The 21,012-nt window shown below is 35.4% G+C and overlaps 1 protein-coding gene across 1 annotated transcript in view; it reads right to left on the bottom strand.

The window, feature by feature from the left end:
- Positions 1-21,012, bottom strand: part of FHIP1A (FHF complex subunit HOOK interacting protein 1A) — a 217,068-nt gene that overhangs the window by 138,036 nt on the left and 58,020 nt on the right. The gene's annotated exons all lie outside the window — the stretch shown is intronic.

Below are 21,012 nucleotides of genomic sequence, written 5' to 3'. Positions count from 1 at the left end.
TGTTCTAAAATTCAGCACTCTTTGAAGGTCTTTTTTTTTATTTAGTTGAAATATTTCCCTGACAAAGGTCACTGAAAACTCAATAGAGCCTTGCAGTCATAGTAAATATTTTATTAACTATGCTGTCCAAAAAATCGCCACCCTCTGCCTACTCACCACCCAGGTCAATTCCTTTTCCCCCTTTCCCACAGTCTCATTCAAATTCTACCCCTAAAATATAGATGGTACCTGCTCCAGGTCAAAAACATAATTTATTAATATGTATGTGTTAGACTCTAAGACCCGATCTTTAGCTTTCTGAGAAAACATGTGGTATAACGCCTTTAAATAAGTCTCTGACCAAGTCTTAGTAGACTCTCAATCTCGTGAATGTAGCATAATCTGTCCTACTTTATCAAGTCCAACTACTTAATCCTTCAATATCTAGCTCTAGGCAAATGACATTGGTTTGCAGATGGTCTAGAGCTCAGATTGTTAAACTGTTTCACATTTTTAGAAACCCCAAATTATTCAGTGCTAGCCACGGAGTACAGAAAAAGAGATTTGTTTGTGGCCACTTCATTTATTATTAATGCCCTTGAACGACATACAATTTTGTTGTCAGCCCACAGCACATTAGGACAACTAAAAACACTCTACTGGTGCCAAGGCTGAGTCATTTCCCTGTCTTCATACAGTAATTACATGTTGGTGTCAGCCCACATTTTCACTAGAGTTAAAGAATTTAAATGACTGCTATACCAAAACATTTGGTCTACTTATATTAACTTCATATTCTTTTCTGAAAGTGGACCGAGACCATTCTATTTCTCTGCATTTACCCCTTATTTGTCTTTGAGGAAAAGACAAAAGTAAAAGTTATAGTTCCACTGAAGTCCCACAGATGGAAAAAAGCAAAATTCTTCTGGCATGCCTATTCCTTCCAGGTTCCATTTAGTTCAGTACTTCTCTCCAAGTGTTTCTGGACACAGAAAGTTCCAAAGGCCTAACTATTTTACTGTAACAACACCAGATTTTCTCTGTAAAGTGGACAGCCTCTGGGCAGATCCTAACCTTAAACCCTCGGTGGTTCATTAAGCCAGGTATTTAAGTGAATAGTCTAAGGAAAATCATGACTCTATCCTCAGATGCTTCCTCCGCCAGCATATTAATCAGGATGTTTGAAGTTACAGGTGATAGAAACCCAACTCAAACCTGCTTAAGCAAAACAGGAAGTATATTAGCTCATCTAGCTGGGAAAAAATTTTAGATAGCTTATAGCACAGAAGAAAACTGGAATCAGGACTCTGCTGTCAGAATACTCACTTGCTCTCACCCATCATTCATCCACCCAGTCTCTGTTTATCTCTGTGTCTCCTTGCCTAACAGCTTCCCTCTTTTATATTCTGTGTGTGTCCTCTACAGGACCTAGGAAATAAAGTCAGGCTAATCATTTGTCCTGCACCTTCATCCTAACAACACAAATGTCAGACCCACTAGCTGTTATCACAAAAGTCCTAAGGAGGATTCTCATTTGCCTGATGAGATCATGTGCCTTTCCTTGAACACTGTAGCCTGGAAGATGAGGATCTCTGATGAGCACATTCCTACCTCTGAAAAGAAATGGGAGGTAGGAAATGGGGAGGTTATGAACAAACATAATTATTATCCTTACCAAAACCACATGAAATGGGAAAGGAGTCCCCAAATGGAAAGGGCTACTATTACCAAATGGCAATGAGAGAAAAACACTCTGGACAGCCATAATCATTGCCTCCTATAGTCTACCACTGTCCCCTTCCATGCAAAGGTGAGGTGGCCATTTACTCAGGTGTGACTGCTAATTTTCCAGAAGGGGACAGCAACCTGCCATTTACTCAGATAAGTACTATGAAGCATATGGATATATTCTTGATCAATAATTTTGAATAGCTGAATTCTGAATGCTCACAAAAAGAGAATAACCTTGAATTCTCTTGGTGCTCAGTCCTCATCAAAAGTTTAATCTTAAGAAATAACATCGAAGCTAGGCACAGCGGCATATGCCTGTAGTCCCAGCCACTCGGGAGGGTGAGGCAGGAGGATCACCTTGAGCCCAGGAGTTTGAGGCCAGCCTGGGCAACACAAGACCCTGTCTCTAAAAACAACAACAACATCCAAGGCAGATTAAACAAAGGATTTGCTGTCCATCTATAACTACTGGTTACTTTTCCATCTGATGAGTCCTTTTCAGAGGCTGGTTTAAGGGTGGATGGGTAGGTGACTAATGGGTAGGTGACCTATTTCTGGCCAATGAAACATTTAGGTAGTCTGCTAAGGGGTTTCTGAGATAGGCTTCCCTGCTCGTATAAAGGACACAGAAGAAAATCTTTCTACTTCTTGACATACTGCAGCCACCTTGCAGTCTTGACAGGGCCCAGCCTGAGGGAAAATACATTGAAAACCCTGGAAAAGAGAGATGGCTTGTTGATGACACTGTGGAGCTGCCAAGTCAACTAGTCCTAAAATCTATCACAGAAATATCTGTTATAAGAGATAACAAAATTCCTTGCAGTTAAGTTGAATTACAGTCAGTGTTCTACCTTTGGAGTAGTAGATACAGCAAAAACTCTACTCAGAATGATCAGACTGGACAGTTCAGTGTTAATTTTAAAAGTTAACTAAACAGTGGAATTACAAAAAATTATATAAATATTATTTTCATTTAAATATATGAATATGCATTCATTCACCAATCTTTTGATGTAGGACTGAAGTCTTTTCCTTGTGTATGGGACTCTATTAATTGGTATACCTTCTTTCTGGTATAAAACATTCCCATAACACATACTTTCATTTTTCCAGGTTGGGTTTCTTTAATGTAGATTAACAACTTTAATGTAGATTAATAATGATATCTGCTAAGGAATCTGAATGAAGAATCCTTATAGTTTTTACAATTTTTCTTACTTGTGTCACTCACACACAATTCAAAAGCAAATTTATATTGATTCATTCTCATCAAGTTTTTCCAAAGCATTAAACTTTGTTTTCTGAGAAATATCTTTTTGTTCTCTTCTTTAATTGGTTTATACAATATTTGGCTAAACTAATTACAACATTAAATAAAACTTGAACACACACATAGATCACTGTTAGTAAACAAAGTTTACTAGGACAAGTACACAGGTCTATATAAGCAGCTATTAGCTGCTATTAGCACACAGCATGCTGTGGACGGTGATCACTGTGCTTTGGAGAGAAAATGGAGAGTTGGATTAATCATGAAATTTGGTGAAATAAAGGTCAATTAAGGAAACTTCTATCTTACTGAATATAAGATTTGCAAATATTTTCTCCCATTCCATAGGCTGTCTTTTCACTTTCTTGATAATGTCTTTTGATGGACAAGTTTTTAATTTTTAAGAAGTCCAATTTATTTTTTTTCTTTTGTGGTTCATACTTTTGGTGTCAAATGTAAGAATCCATTGCCAAATCCGAGGTTATGAAGATTTACCACTATGTTTTCTCCTAATAGTTTTATAGTTTTAGCTGTTATATCTATCTTTAATCACTTTCAAGTTAATTTTTGTATGGGATGTAACGGTCCAACTTCATTCTTTTGCATGTGGTTACCCAATTGTCCTATCACCATTTGTTGAAGAGACTGTTCTTTTCACTATTCAATGACCTTTTGATCCTTGTTCAGTGTCAACCGGCCATAGATGTTTAGGTTTATTTCTAGACTCTCAATATAATTCCATTGTTCTACACCTCTATCCTTAGGCCAATACTACACTGTTTTGATTACTGTAGCTTTGTAATAAGTTTTCAAATCATGAAGTGTAACTCCTAACTTCATTCTTTTTCAAGATTGCTTTGACTAATCAGGGCCCTGTGCAATTCTACATGAATTTGAGGATGGCTTTCCTATTTCTGCAAAAAAAAAAAAAAAAAGCCACTGGAATTTTGATAAGTATTGCATAGATCATTTTGGAAAATATTGCCATCTTAACAATATCAGGCAAGGCACAGTGGCTCACACCTGTAATCCTAGCACTTTGGGAGGCCAAGGCAGGAGGATCACTTGAGGCCAGGAGTTCTAGTTCAGCCTGAGCAAGAGTGAGACCCTGTCTCTACAAAAAATAGAAAAATTAGCCAGGCATGGTGGCACATGCCTGTAGTCCCAGCTACTCAGGAGGCTGAGGTAGAAGGATCACTTGAGCCCAGGAGTTGGAGGTTGCAGTGAACTATGATGACACTACTGCACTCTAGCTGTGGCAACAAAGCGAGACTCTGTCTCAAAAAAAACAATATCCAGTTTTTTCAATCCATGAACACAAATGTCTTTCCATTTATTTAGTTCTTGTTTAATTTCATTCAGCAATGTTTTATACTTTCCAGTGTACAAGTCTTTCACCTCCTTAAATTTATTCCTACATATTTTATTCTTTTGGATACTATTATAATTAGAACTATTTTCTCAATTACCTTTTAGATTTTTTTCATTGCTGTACTATAGAAACACAACTGGTTTCTGTATGTTCATCTTGTACTCTGCAACTTTGCAGAATTTGTTTATTAGCTCTAATAGTTCTCTGTGTGTGTGTGTGCATTTGGGGGGATTTTCTATATTTAGAATGATGTCATTTGCAAGTAGAGATAGTTTTATTTCTTCCTGTCCAATCTGGATGCCTTTTATTTCCCTTCCTTGCCTAAGTGCTCTAGTTAAGACTTCTAGTATAATCCTAAACAGCAATGGTGAAAGCAGGCATCCTTGTCTTGTTCCTAATCTTAGGAGGAAAGTTTTCAGTCTTTCACCATTGAGTATAATGTTAATTATGGCTTTTGCATAAATGCCCTTTACCATGTCAAGGAAGTTCCATTCTATTCCTAATTTTCTGGGTATTTCTATCATGAAAAAGTGTTGAATTTTGTCAAATACTCTTTTGCATCTATTGAGATAATGATGTGGGGGTTTTTTTTGTGTTAATGTGGTGTTTGATATTGATTTTCTTAGTAGTTATCATGGGTATTATAGTTAACATCCTCAATTTGTAACAATCTAGTTTGAATTGATACCAACTTAGCATCAATAGCACCATTAACTCTTCTCTTAGTCAGCTCTGTCCCCACCCCATCTTTATGTTACTATTGTCACAAATTACATCTTTATACATTGTGCGCTCATTGACACAGATTTATAATTACTGTTTTATGCATCTGTCTTTCAAATCATAAAGGAAAGAAAAAGAAGAGCTATCAACCAAAACTATAGTAACAATAGTTTCATATTTACCTATATAGTTACCTTTCCCAGTGATCTTTATTTCTTCATATGGCTTCAGGTTACTGCCTAGTGTCCTTTCATTTCAGCCTGAAGGATTCTCTTTAGCACTTCTTGTAGGGCAGATGTACTAGAAATAAACTTTCATAACTTTTGTTTATCTGGCAATGCCTTAATTTCATCTTCATTTTTGAAAGACAGTTTTGCCAAATAAGAATTCTTGGTTGATAACTTTTTTTCTTTAACACATTGACTGCCACACTACAAAGAAAAATTTTTCTTGGGGCCATGGTGTTTTATTATGAAGAGAGAATAAAAACTTAGAAAATAAAATGATCCTTTCTAATTTAATGAAAAATTTGTTATTTTTTAGTGTTTTCTGTGCATGAGTTATATGCAACTTGAGTTCTCGCAGCTCCCAAGGTGAAAAGACATGAGTTACATATACTTAATGAGGCCCTGGGCTCAAAACTAGTGAGTTAAATACAATTCACATGGCATATATCATCCCACTAACTCCACAGTTTCTGATGAGAAATCAACTCTTCTCTTATTGAGGATCCTTTGTATGTAGCAAGTTACTTCTTTCTTGCTGCTTTCAAGATTTTCTCTTTTCTTTGGCTTCCAACAACTTGACTGTAGTGTCTAGGTGTGGATCTCTTTGAGTTATCATGCTTAGACTTTGTTGAGCTTCTTAGATGTGCAAATTGTCTTTCATAAAGATTTGGGAAGTTTTTGGCCATTATTTCTTCAAAGAATCTTTTTGCCCCTTTCTTCTTCTCTTCTCCTTCCATAATTCCTATAATGCATATGTTAAGTTTAATGATATCCTATAAGTCCCTTAGGCTCTGCTCATTTTTCTTCATTCTTTTTGCTTTCTACTCCTTAGATTAGATGATTCCCATTGTCTTTTTTTTTTTTTTTTTGAGACAGAGTGTCACTTTGTTGCCTGGGCTAGAGTGAGTGCCGTGGCATCAGCCTAGCTCACAGCAACCTCAAACTCCTGGGCTTAAGCAATCCTACTGCCTCAGCCTCCCGAGTAGCTGGGACTACAGGCATGCGCCACCATGCCCGGCTAATTTTTCCTATATATATTTTTAGTTGTCCAGATAATTTTTATTTCTATTTTTAGTAGAGACAGGGTCTCACTCAGGCTGGTCTCGAACTCCTGACCTCGAGCGATCCACCCACCTTGGCCTCCCATAAGGCTAGGATTACAGGTGTGAGCCACTGCGCCCGGCCCTGCATTGTCCTATCTTCTTGTTTGCTGATTCTTTCTTCTTCCTGCTCAGATCTGCTTTCGAACTCCTCTAGTGAATTTTTCACTTTAGCTATTGTACCTTTCAGCTCCAGAATTTCTATTTGGTTCCATTTTTATAACTTGTTTTTATTCATATTACCTACTTGGTCATACATCATTCTCCTGATTTCCTTTAGTTTTTTACTCATGGTTTCCTTCAGCTCTTTCAGCATATTTAAACAGTTAATGTAAAGTCTTTTTCTAGTTAAGTCTAATGTCTGAGCTTCCTCATAGATGGTTTCTGTCAATTTCTTTTTTTCCTATGAAGGGGCTATACTTTCCTGTTTCTTTGTATGCCTTGTAATTTTTTTTAAGAATTGGGCATTCTAATGAGGGTTTAGTATCTAAAATATATAAAGAACTCTTACAACTCAACAACAAAAAGACAACAAAACTCAATTCAAAAGGAAGCAAAGGACATTGAATAGATATTTCTCCAAAGTAGATATACAAACGGCCAATAAGCACATGAAAAAATATTCAAATTCATTGATTATCAAAGAAATTCAAATGGAAACCACAATGAGATGTCACTTCACACCCACTAGAATAGCCACAATTTAAAAAGTTTAAATTAATTAAAAAACAAGAAACCAAGTGTTGGTGAGGGGATATAGAGAAACTGAAACCCCTCTATTAATACATTGCTGGTGGGAATGCAGAATGGTGTAGCCACTGTGAAAAAGTTTGGTGGTCCCTCAGAAAACAAAGCATAGAATTATCATAACCCAGCAATTACACTCCTAGCTATATACTCAAAAGAAGTGAAAACAAGTACTAAAATATTTGTATACAAATGTTCATAGCAGCATGATTCACAAACAACCAAAGGTAGAAAAAATCCTAATGTCCATCAACAAATGAATAAACAACTTGTGATATATACATACATTTGGCCATAAAAAGGAATTAAGTACTGACATATGCTACAACTTGAATGAACTTCAAAAATATGATGCTACCAGCTTTAGCAACACAGCAAGACCCCGTCTCTACAAAAATAGAAAAATTAGTCAGGCATGGTAGCACACCTATAGTTCTGGCTACTTGGGTGGCTGAGGCAGGAGGATTGCCTGAGCCCAGGAGTTTGAAGTTACAGTGAGCTATGATGACATCACTGCACTCTAGCCCAGGCAATAATAGGGTGAGACACTATCTCAAAAAAAAAAAAAAAAAAAAAAAAAAAAACCACCAAAATAATGCTAAGTGAAAGAAGAAGACACTTAAAGTATGATTTGTTTCATGTAAAAAATATCCAGAATAGGCAGATTAACAGAGACAGAATGCAGATTTGTGTTTGTTAAGAGACAGGGAGAATAGGGAATGGAGAATGATTAATGAGTATGGGGTATTCTTCCAGGGTGAGGGAAAGTTTTGAAATTAGAGAAAGGTGGTGGTCATACAACATGGTATAAATACACTAAATGTCATTGAATTGTCCGTTTTAAAATGGTTAACTACATGTTGTGTGAATTTTACCTCAATTTAAAAAAGAAGACCTCTACTGTCACTTAAATTATGTCTCTAAATCAACCCTAAGTATCAGAGCTTCAGAGTTCAACCTCACTGCTTTATATCCTAAAAGAATCACTTCTACTAAATCATACTCTGACATTATGTGCTTGGCTTAAACTGAGGGACATCACAATTAGCAGCTGTGAAAATCATTATTGTAGCTGTTGTAGGGATGTTGTTGAGAGAATGCTATCTTCACAGGGACCCACAAGAAGAATTTGTCTTAGGCCTCAATTCATAAAAAGGCTCCTTGATGACTAGTATGTTTTTAAATTTTAACAATACTGTGTGATTTGTAAATGACTGCACTAGAGGTTTTGAAGGGAAGCTGTTCCACACATACCACACAATCTCCAGAGTGGGAGGCAAGTCCCTAGACCTGGCCCCACCAAAACATTGCCTACAGGGGATGGACATCCGATCTGACTTGGGGAGACATACGTGCCACAGCCAGCAAATTGTGGTTTATGCAGCACAGTCTGACTTTAAAAGAATGAACTGAATCTGATAATTTCCTTCTCAAGTATTTGAACTAGGAGAAAAAGAGTGAAGTCAGAAAAAGTAAGCCAAACTAAATCACAATGATGGCAGGAGACTAGAGTAAGGGTCTTCTGAGAGCTAAAGTTTACAAATACCATAAACCCAGAATCTAACTCCTGCCTCAGTGAAGCTCAGTCACTTCAGAATACCTGCGCTTATTAGCTCACTGTGAGGTTTCAACCTGTGACTCCCTTTATTTGATCCAGCTGTTCCTATAACACTCAGATTCAAATTTATGGTCCACATCCAGAAAGAGAGACAGACCTTGTTAAAGCATTTCTGTGAGCTTCAGCTTATTGTATTCCCTTATTTTCACCTTCACAGTTTTATCTTTTTTTATCCTGTATTTCTATTCACTACCTCAAACTTTTGGGGGAGGACAAGATGGAATATAAAGAATAGAAAAATAAAAATGAGTGTCATGTTATCAATCTCTACAGGAAGTATGCAACCTGTCTACAGATATAGCTGCAGCCCACCTCTGCAATGGTAAGATGATCCACCATTTGGGTAATAATATTTAAAATAAATTCTTTACCTCTTTTATTTAATATCAGCTTGCTTTTCAATCAATAATAGGAAATTACAGCACTTATCAGAAATCTTAATCTAAAAATTATCTACTGTCCAGTTCCATTCTTAGACCAAGGAAAATTACTAATATTTGACAGGACTACCCTTCTGATAAACTGTTTTTTCCAGTTTAGCACATACTTTTATCCTTGTTATAATGGCTCAATTATATTTGTGTGTTTTATTGTCAGCTTCAAATCTGTTTTGAAAATATGCAAAGTTAACCAGAGAATAAAAGACCAATGACCAGTGCTTCCCTCCTTCTTCCCTTTCCACCCTTCCTTACCACAGAAGCCCAATATGTACAATTGTTACTAGTAGGAACAAGAATCTAGTTCCTAGTTGTATCCTGGAAAATGTACAACTGTGCTAATGTACAAAAAGCATGCAGTAAGATTAAACAATATATTTCTAAACATAGATCAGACAAGGTTTCTCAAGAAAAATGTTTAAAGATTTTCAACTAAATGATAATGAAAATACAATTTATCAGAATGTGTGGGATGCAGTAAAAGTAGTGCTTAGAATGAAATTTATATCATTGAATAGACATATAAAAAAGAAGAAATATCTAAAATCAATAACCTAAGCTTCCACCTTAGGCAACTATAAAGAAAAGAATAAATTAAATCCAAAGTAAGCAGAAGAAAAGAAATAGTAAAAATCAGAGCAGAAGTCAATGAAATTGAAAATAGAAAATCAATAGAGAAAATCAACTAAACCAAAAGCTAGTTCTTTGAAAAGATCCAGGTTAACTAAGAAAAAAGACAGAAAACATAAATTATTAATATTAGAAATGAAAGTTGGGCCATCCATTACTAATCCCTTGGACACTAAAATAATAATAAAGGAATACTCTGAACAACTCTATGCCCACAAATTTGATAACCTAGATGAAATGGACCAATTCCTTGAGAGACACAATATACCAAAACACATATAAGGTGAAATAGATCATCTGAATAGGCTTATAGATATTTTAAAAATTAAATCAATAGGTAGCAACCTTCCAAAACAGAAAGCACCAGGCCCAGATAGGTTCATTGGTAAACTCTACCAAACACTAAAGGAGGAAATCATACCAGTTCTCTACATTGTCTTCCAGAAAATAGAAGCAGAGGGAATACTTTCTATCTTGTTCTTAAGGCCAGCATTATCCTAATACCAAAACTAAACAAAGGCATCACAACAAAGGCAAACTACAGACCAATATCTCTCAACAACATAGATGCAAAAATCCTTAACTAAATTTTATCAAATCAAATCTAACAATCTAACAATGTGTTAAAAAAAAAAAAAACATATGGTTCAAACATATGAGCAATAAGCTTGGGGACCAGAGGACTGGGTTTGAAATTCTGTTCTGTCACATACTATTTAATGGCCTTGGGCAAATTATTTAACTTTACTTTATCGTAATTGACACCTACCTATCTACTGTATAGCATTAGAGAAATCAAATGAGAAAAAACTGTGTAAAAGCACATCAATTATATTGTTACCCCCAATTTAAGAAGCACTAATTTAATGAACAGCAATAATGATACCCTGAGTGACCAGACAGCAAGAACAGGAGTTACCAAAATCAAAGCAATTTAATCTTGGATTGGCTTCATATTGACACTAGTATTAATGACAACAGACTGCAGCTCTCAGCCTAAGTAACCATCTCAATGGTGTACAGGCACTACCAGGACCTAACTAACTCCCAAAAAAACAGCTTAAAGATTCAGATCCTACAGACAGTGACAGTATGCTACGTCTCTGAGTACTACCTAAGTACTAGACAACACTGCCATCCCATGCTGTTGTAGAAAATGCATTTATTTTCCACTAACTGCTCTGGAATACTGCTTTACTAGAATCTATTTACACAACAATGTGTTCAAAAAGAGGAGAAAATAAATACACAAAAAAAATTTCATTACCCACAGGATATGTCACAGTTAATGGTAATTAATCAAACTTTCTCCCCGCATGTAGAAAACCAGCCACAGAAAAAAACCATATTAGGGATCAATGGAGCATTTTTTTTTCCCTTAAAAAAAAAAATCAACTGGCAGAAAGCCACTCAGATTTTCTGGTGTGCTTAAAGAAAACCATTTTCAGAGAAAGGAGCTGTATTTTTATTTAAGAAAAAGAAATCCAAAATCTCTCTCCTAAATTTGTTTTCCACCATAATTACATCCTTGTATATATGTATGCATATTAACACAGGTCCACTTGATCATAAACACATATTAAAAATATAGGATATTTTGAAGATAAATATGAAGATAAAGCTTTAGGAATTTCCTTTGGTATTTTAGGAAAGCAAATTTCATTTGGAAATGTTTCTGTACATCTAAATAGCATAAGTATACTTATTTAAAATGCCTAATCTTCTAAACTCATGCCTACTGAAAAAAATGAAGGAATACTGCCCCCTCCATATACGGCAAGTTTATTCTATAAAATTACATAAATATGGGTGTTTATATTGCCTTTCTTATTGTTGATATCACCCAAATTCGAATTCTGTGTATTTTGTTATCCATGCCAAAATTAAACCCCATAGGGCACTTTACTCCTGTGTTCTTCAGCAAATTGATATTTTCACAGTAAAACTTAGATTTAAATGAGTGTCATTTTAACCAACAACCCTGATAGATACCCAGGCGGCAACAGCTGTACTCTTTAGTGCCATGGCAATTTTGTCTATGTCCACAGTGAGTAGCCTATTTGAAAAATATACAATTTGACACCTCCAACAATTTCATTTATCTTTCTCATTTAAGATATTTTAAAGAATTAGGCTTAGATTTTTCTTTCTTGAAATGTCTGAACATGTTTCCTTGAATGACCTGAAAATATCTTTGGCTAGATTAAGGTCTTAACTCCAACACCACGATGAATACTATTAGTAATACCTAAGGTTTTAATAGCAGTTACAATGTGGCCTGCACTGTTTCTGTTTTAATTACTTTACATGTAAACTAATATAGTCCTAACAACAACCCTATGAGGCAGGTATACTATTATTTTCCCTGTTTTACCACTGAGGAAACCGAGGCAGAGAGAGGCTAAGTAACTTACCAAGGGTGACATGAGGCAGAGAGTCAGAATTCAAAACCAGGCAGACTGTCAACCCAGACTATGCAGTACTTCTTAGGGTACATTAGCATGTTTAACTTTTCTTTAAATAGAAGGATTTTATTTGAAGAGAATGGCTCATCTAAATCCAATCCAGAAAACAAGATTTTTCTATGTTTATGAACTTAATAATGAATAGTAAATTAGTAGTTTCTGCCTAGTTACTTAATAGATAGTTGCCTTCTTTAATCGAGTTGCTAGCATATCAAAATGGTCCTTTTGGGACCTAGAAAAATAAAGAGTGGCCACAAAGTCCCCTATTCTGCTAATTAAAAATCTCTACATGGCCGCCTCCTTTCTCTGCCCAAATTTCAAAATTTCTCTATCTACTTCTGAACACTTTCTGTGTTTTCAATTACAAGTCATCAAAATAATCTCTAATAGCCTGATCATGGCCATAACATCCCTAGGCAAAGATTCTACCTGACAATAGTCAGAGACCTATAAATAATAGCAGGGTCTGCTCCAATGACCTCCAATCATCAAAGTGAAAGATTTCCAAAAGAAAATTGGAAAAAGTTAAAATCTATGTGGAAAATGGAGGGGAACACAGAAGTAAGTTCAACTGGCATGCACAAGGACTTTGTGGCCAGTTTGCAACTATGCTTACTTTATGAAGTCGTTATTTCAGAACCTGATTGGGAATAACATGGTCAAGGAAAATTAGAGAGATATAAAACAACCAGAACCAGAACCATCAGCTGGAGTGGTTCAGCCAACCAGACTGGACTTGTCCTGAGCAGATCTGGTTCCAGGTAAAAAGAAAGAAAGAGAGAGAGAGAGGATCCAGTGTTTTCCACCCAGAGAACAAAGCTTTAGATAATATCAAAACCACATGGGTAGAACAGGCTCCAGGACTCCAGTTCTTAGGAAACAAGCAGACAAAAGAAAAGAGGGTCTGAGACTCAGGTGTACAAGAAGGGAGAGTCAAGCCACAGCTTTGAAGTTTTTCCTTTGTCTTTAGCTTTCTCTTGTCTCTCACCACCAATGAAGATCTCTAACTTCCTTAACTTCTACCCCAAAATGCAGATACACATTTTCAGACCCTATGCGCACTCTTGTTCTTTTCCACCACACCTCTAAATGAGAACCAGGAAAGATACAGTAATCACTTCTATTTATTGCTTAATAACAATCTAAATCTGTTTTAACAAGTTCATACATTTGCCTTTCGGCATGTGACCTCGAATTGAAGATTGCAAGGCTTCATCTTTTAATGAAGATATCAGCAGACAGGAAAACAGAGGGGAAGGGATGTTGATAATGAAATGCCCCTAGACAATGAATCAACCTTATTTCATTTTCAGGATATCCACAGAGTTGAGCCAGGGCCAAATACAACATAGCCACTCCTATCCCAGACTGCCGTACCCTACCAACGAGATGTTGGGGTAAAATATCTTTATAACTGGCCTCTTTCAAGGCCTTGAGACAACTCATCCCCAGTACACATTTGTGCTGGTCAGTTTCCCTTCCCTAACAAACGATGGAACCCCACGGAGGAAAGAGGCTGCTGCAGTCATTTGTATTACAGAGGTGGTCCCTGAATTTACATGTGTTCCAAACATGACTCTGGCACAGGATTTCTCAACCTATGCACTATTGACACTGTTAAAGAAAAAATTATTCTGACACTTGTTAAAACAGTAAGGAAGATTTTATTCAGGACTATTGCAAGAGGTATCAAGATTAGCCCAATAGAAGAGAGAGATCAGGGGCTCAACTCTGAATACTGCAAAGACAGCTAGGGATTACAGCCTATGAGCAGAGTGAGGAGATCAGTGGATGGAAAATTACTAAGTGAAGACAGAGTAGGAGGATTCCTGATAAACTAACTGAACAGGATTCTTGCAGAAGACAGGCCAGAGTGATCAGCTATCAAGGGTGAAAAATGAGGAATTTGATCAGATATTAAAAGTGATCAGGCTGGGCACGGTGGCTCATGCCCATAATTCTAGCACTTTGGGAGGCCGAGGTGGGAAGATCACTTCAGGTCAGGAATTCAAGACCAACCTGAGCAAGGGCAAGACCCTGTCTCTACAAAAAAATAGAAAAATTAACTGGGTGTGGTGGCGTGTGCCTGTAGTCCCAGCTACTCAGGAGACTGTTCTTAGCTAGTGGACCCTAAAAAAACAGGTGGCTGGCCAGGTTTGGTCCATGGGCCATAGTTTTGCAAACTCTACTTAAGACTAAAGGCCAGTTTCCAAGTAGATATTGATGTTATATAAATAATACCATATTTAACAAAATATAGACTTATTAAAACTATGATTAGAGTTTTAGTAACTTTCTATCAATATTATTTTCTCATTGAGGGATAACAAAATTAGAGACAGAATCTTGTAGCATTCCACAGCATATTTTTACATTAGAAAGATGTGTTCATTCTCAAACAGCCTGGGGACAACTGCTCTAAAATGTTTTCATAAACCTGTCCTTTTCCTCCTAAACATAACTTAAACTTTGTATTCCGGCCCTAGGTCCCAAAATCCCCAGCTAGATATTATCGCTTTAGGGGTTTGTTAGTTTTTGTTGGGTTTTTTTCCTAGCTGATACTATCTTGGTTTATATTTAACATGTTTTTCATACTTTATTTATCTAATATTCTGGAATACATCTCTAAAATTAACCTATTCCTGGCTACAAGGTCTATGAATATGAAATATGTCACTCGGACACCTTATTTTCCTTAAGGGTCAGTTACATGGAAGCCCAGATGTGTCACGATCCTCTCAGCTTTTGCCTGTGAAAGCATACATACATTCATATATTAACAGGATTACCCTGGAAATGATGACATGCTAAAGACGGCCATAGGACTATTAAGGATATACAACAATCCAGCTACCAAATATAAGAATTTAAACTTTGTGGTGCTTTGGTTTTTAACATCTACAACAAATGCCAAAAGCAAAAAAAAAAAAAACCCACAATAAATTTTGTTTATTTCAATTTACTAGATTCCATTAGACAAGGTTAAAATTACTAGGAAAAAGAGGAGAAAATATCTCTAAACAAATGCAGGAAAGCATGTCTAATATGCAAATCACAAACCTTATGGGATATATCTGGCATGGGCTTATTCTTCCTTGATTTAAATATCAACATCAAAATTTCACCTTTGATGCTGATTGATCATCAAAATAGTAGGCATATTCTTTATATTTAACAGAATTCATTTTTAAATCATAAAAAATACATAATTGTTGCAAAAAAACAGAAAATATAAAGATGATAAAAATCACTCATAGCACCAACGTGAGAGACAAACCATTTTTAAAGTTTGAATATCTTTCTTTCCAGTCTTTTTTCTATACTTTCTAATAATTTCATCAATTTTATAAAATCAGGAGCATAATTCATGTACACGTATATATACATATAATATTGATTCTTGCTTTTTCCATTTAATATTATATTCTGAGCATTTTCCTAAGTCATTAAATTCTTCCCCCTAAATCCAATTTTAATAGTACTTCATTCTATTATATGGATGCCCATCTCTTATTAAATAGTTAGGTTGTTCCAATTTTTTACTATTAAAAATATTCTTCAATGAATGACTTAATACATAAAATTTTCTTGGGATTTCTGGATTTTTATGTAGAAAAAATTAACAGAAGGAGATTAAAGATATAGATTCCTTATTTCTTGTATGTTTACCAAATATTCTATTAAGTCACACTCCACTAGCAGATTCTGGGGTATATCTCAATGAGACCTTGAGAAAGTATGTTCAACAAGTGCAAATATCCAGAAAAAGTAATAAAGATTGATAAAAGTAATCATTTAAATTTTTAGGTACCTATAAATCCTCTAAAATAGCCAAATAGATTGTTAACTTTATGTAAAGTGACCACAGGAAAAAAAGGTAACTTCCTTTAAAATTGGTTAATATATTTTAAAAAACAAAGGTGCTGACATACTGATCTGCAGATTATTCACTAACGCTTTCTATAATCACTTAAGCAGAAATCATCCTAACCTATGCAGAGACTGCTAGACACCATTCAGTTTCTAGTCTCTCCTTCCTTATTAACAGAACCCCAATTTTGTAGCAAGTAGCCAAGAGACAGGAAAAAACTCTATCTCCTAGCCTCTCTTCCGGCTAGAAGTGATAATGTTGTGATAACATACAATCAGTGAGGATAAGGGGAAATCACTTGGAAGGCCTTTCAGGAAAGCCCCTAAAAGAAGGTGGGGGCAGTAGGCAGACTGTTGGGCAAGCTTCTTTTTGCTTTTTTCACCTTTCCCTTCTCTCCTAGAATGAGGACCTGCAGATGGCTGGAGTCACGGCAGCCATCTTCTTGAACGGAGGATACAAGGGCAAGGATCACATCTCAGTACAGCCGAGCACAAGGACAGAAGAAAGCTGGGTCCCTGATAATCAAGGAACCATTCTACTACACCTGGAAACCCTAGTTCCATACTGACTTCACATATCAGAAAAATAATCCTCTAATTTGTTTAAGCCATTAATTTTGGTGGTTACTTATAGGTGAACCTAACCCTAACCAATATATAACCTGCTAGCGTGATTTTACAAAGGTAAGAAGCATGTGGAATTGGCAGAAATCAGTTGGCTGATTTAAATACTCATTTCCTCTTTCACACAATCAGTATCTCCTGAACATCTACGTTGGGTGATAGAAACACAGGAATAAATAAGATGCTCTGGTCTGGACTAGAGGTCTTAGAGACTTTTCTCTGAATACTTCAGTTCGGTGTAACCCTGTACACTTAAAGACCAAGATAAGACATGGTGTTTCAGAGATGATAATAAAAATGAATTAGAAAATAGAAATAAACACAGATTATATATATTTACTTTAAGCCATTCTTATCACTAAGAACAGATATAAAAAGCTGGAAAAGAGCTAAACTAAGTTAGAATGAAATTATAAGAGTCACGGAACATGTGAAGAGACAAAAATGGCTGAAAAAATAAAAAGACTAAATTCACAAAAGGAGATAGAGATTATGATTTTAAAACCTACAAAATTATGAAAAAAAATATGTGCAAAATGAAAAAATTTAAGATTTATAGCATTATGTAGCTGGTATGATTATTTGACTTTAACAAGTCATTTTTAGGTATCTTTTTACATTATTTACTCAGAAAATCTAGTCCCACATCAGTCTTGAAGCAAGATTTTTATTTAAAATCACTTTTGAAAATGGCTTCCCACTGGTCCCACACAAAGCCAGGGAAGCCACAAAGAAACATTCTCACTCACCAACCCAATTCTGTATAACTCAGACATTCCCAGCATTACAGTAGAAAGGACGGCATTCTAATGCTGCTAAAACTGCTATTCTTTTCTCTGGTAGATGGCTGTTAACCCTGAAATAGCATATTCAAATACACAATTCACTCAACAGCTCAGAATATCTGTAATTGCCTCTATCTGCCTGCTATTTGTCTCATTGTTCTGAGAACACATCCAAAATTCATAAAGGATGAATTCCACTGACAGCATCTCCTCAGGACTATCATACACATTCTATATCATACTGTCTTCAACCCTATACAGTCCACTTTCAAACCCATTTTTGCTATTATTTCCTCCAAAGAAAATAATACACCTAAGGGAGTCTTTCATTATCTAAATTAGTCCTACAACCACCTAAGCTGTTCCCTCTCTCTTCTTGGTATCCTTGCCCAGGCTTTGTCCTTAGTTACGTGTTTGTGCTTTTATATTCTACAAAGCCCACTCCCAACACCCTCCTGCCCACCCCAAAATAACCTCACATCTAAGGCACAATATTTGACTTTTGACCTTGTCAAAACCAATGTAAATATTCTTCTGTCAACACACATACTGCTTTCTAAAGCTAAGAGGCAAGAACAGGTTCCAAACAATTTCCGCTACACAGACAGCTGAATGGTTTGAAATGGCTATACAGTTTTCCCAGGATCCATTAGTGGCTATTCTTTACGTTAAGAATGTTCACTCTGCTTAAAACTAATGCTCCCTAAAATACTGGAGGATCTCTCATTGGTCAGAGTTAACTTGGAAAACCCCTGTAACGGGGGATGGTGACGGACGGACGGACACACACACACACACACACACACACACACACACCACCTTAAGACCAAAACTCAGAGTTTGTCAGAATCAAATCCCAAATTTAAAAAGTCATTATCCACTAAGTGACTACCACACAACTTAAACATAGGCCCTATGCCTAGTTACAATTATTACATCTTAGTCTAAGGTGAGCTCCAAATTTATGCAATATTCTTTTGTTTCTGAAATACCTTAATTAGAAACAGGACTTTATGGGAATCTCTACATAAATACAACACAGCTATTTATGATAGTCAACTTTTCTTTTCCTTATCCTAAACTGTCTTTAAAAGTATAAACTTCTCTTCAACAGTGTTGAGAAAACTGGACATCCACAAGAAAAGAATGAAGATGGACCCTTATCTTACACTATACACAAAAATTAACTGAAAATGGATCAAAGACCTAATAACCATAAGAACTAAAACTATAAAAGTCTTAGAAGAAAAAAAACATAGGGGAAAAATTTCATGACATTGGATTTGGCAATGATTTCTTGGATATGACACCAAAAGTACAGACAATAAAAGTAAAAATAAATAAATTGGACTAAATCAAAATTTAAAATCTGGGCATCACAGGGCACAATCAATAGATTGAAAAGGCAACCTATGAAATGGGAGAACATATTTGCAAATCCTATGTCTGACGGAGAGGCAATATCCAGATAAACAAAGAACTCAAAAACAAAACGACAAACAATCCAGTTTTAAAACGGCAAAGGACTTCAATAGTCATTTCTCCAAAGAAGATAGACAAATGGCCAAAAAGTATATGAAAAGATGCTCAACATCATTAATCATTAGGGAAATGCAAATCAAAACCATGAGATATCACCTCATACCATCAGGATGGCTACTATCAAAAAAACATAAAATAGCAAGTGTGGCAAAGATGTGGAGAAATTGGAACTCTTGTGCAATGCTGGTGGGAATGTAAATGGTACAACCACTGTGGAAAACAGCATGATGATTCCTCAAAAAAATTAAACATAGCACTACCATAGGATCTAGCAATTCTACATCTAGATATATATCCAAAAGAAGTGAAAGCAGGAACTCAAAGAGATATTTGTACACCCATGTTCACAGCCACATTATTCCCAACAGTCAAAAGATGAAAGTAACCCAAATGCCTGTGGATGGATGAATGGACAAACAAAATGGTATATACTTACAACAAAATATTATTCAGTCTTTAAAAGGAAGGAAATTCTCACACATTATATAATATGGCTAAACCTTGAGGACATATGCTAAGTAAAATAAGCCAGTCACAAAAAGACAAACACTGCATGAGGTATCTAGAGTAGTTAAATTCATAGAGACAGAAAGTAGAATGGTGGTTGACAAGGGTTAGCGGGAGGGTGAAATGGGGAGTTATTGTTCAATACGTATAGAGTTTCAGTTTTGCAAGATGTAAAGAGTTCCGGAGATGGATGATGATAGATGGTTGCACAATGATGTGAATTTACATAATCCCACTGAACTGTATGCACACTTGAAACTGGTTAAGATGGTAAATTTTATGTTATGCATTTTACCACAATTTTTCAAGTATAAACTTAAGGGAATACTTCATACCAATAAATTAAATATTTTAATAAAGAAACAAGCATCTGATGTTAATAGCTTTAACTAACAAATACGTTCTCACATTTTATTTTACTATAGATATATTATCTATTAATATTAATACATACAAAAAGCTTTAGTATTTTATACACACACACACACACACACACACACACGGTAGCCCAAAAGTCGCCATACATAGAAAAAATGGGAAATTGTAGCTAAACGTACCTTTACTTACAAAATATTCATTACAAAAATTTTACAAAATTTTTTCCTTACAAAATAGTCCATATAAAGGGAAAATTCTGTAAAATTCTGCAATGAATATTTTGTAACAAAAGTACATTTAGCTACAATTTCCCATTTTCCCTATGTATAGTGACTTTTTGGATACCCTGTATATATTTTAAAGTAAAGGTATAACTTATTTGTAGAATTGAAAATGTATCTAAAAGAAAAATTCTATATACAAAAAGCTTACATTCCATAAAATCAATAAATTTATAGGAATGATTACCAAAGAATGTACATGGAATTACAAGAATGTAATCAAAATAACTTATCAAAAGCTACTGCTTCATTTCATGTTAATATTCCCTTTCATTTGGAGGATTCAAAGAGCTTCACAAAATCTCAGAGCATTAGAAAGAAAGTATCTTGTCTGTCTGAACCATAAATTGCACCAAAAATTTCATCACAATGTTTACTGAAAAATGCTGGACTGGATGCTAAGTGTCGTATAGCATTGAACCGAGGGATCTCCAATGCCTACCCATTTCTCTTTACCCTCAACTTGATTAATAGATCTGAGGTTTAACTTATTAGCATATTTGAAAAGCAGATATTTAATAAAAGTTAGTATTTGGCATCTAGGTGTCAAAAGTAGATTTATACATTTGTATCCAGGAAAAATATATCCATTTCAAACTTAGACATAAAGTTTAAAGTACAGTTTTATTCAATTGTATTTTCAATTTGACCTATTAATAATAACTACTTGAGAACATAACCCTGTGTCAGTATAGTATACCAAAAATATTGTCATTGTTTTATTCA

This window comes from Lemur catta, chromosome 5 (genome assembly GCF_020740605.2).
Source record: "Lemur catta isolate mLemCat1 chromosome 5, mLemCat1.pri, whole genome shotgun sequence".
NCBI lineage: Eukaryota > Metazoa > Chordata > Mammalia > Primates > Lemuridae > Lemur > Lemur catta.
Note: the sequence above shows the minus strand (reverse complement) of the source record. Positions and strands in the feature narration are given on the sequence as shown.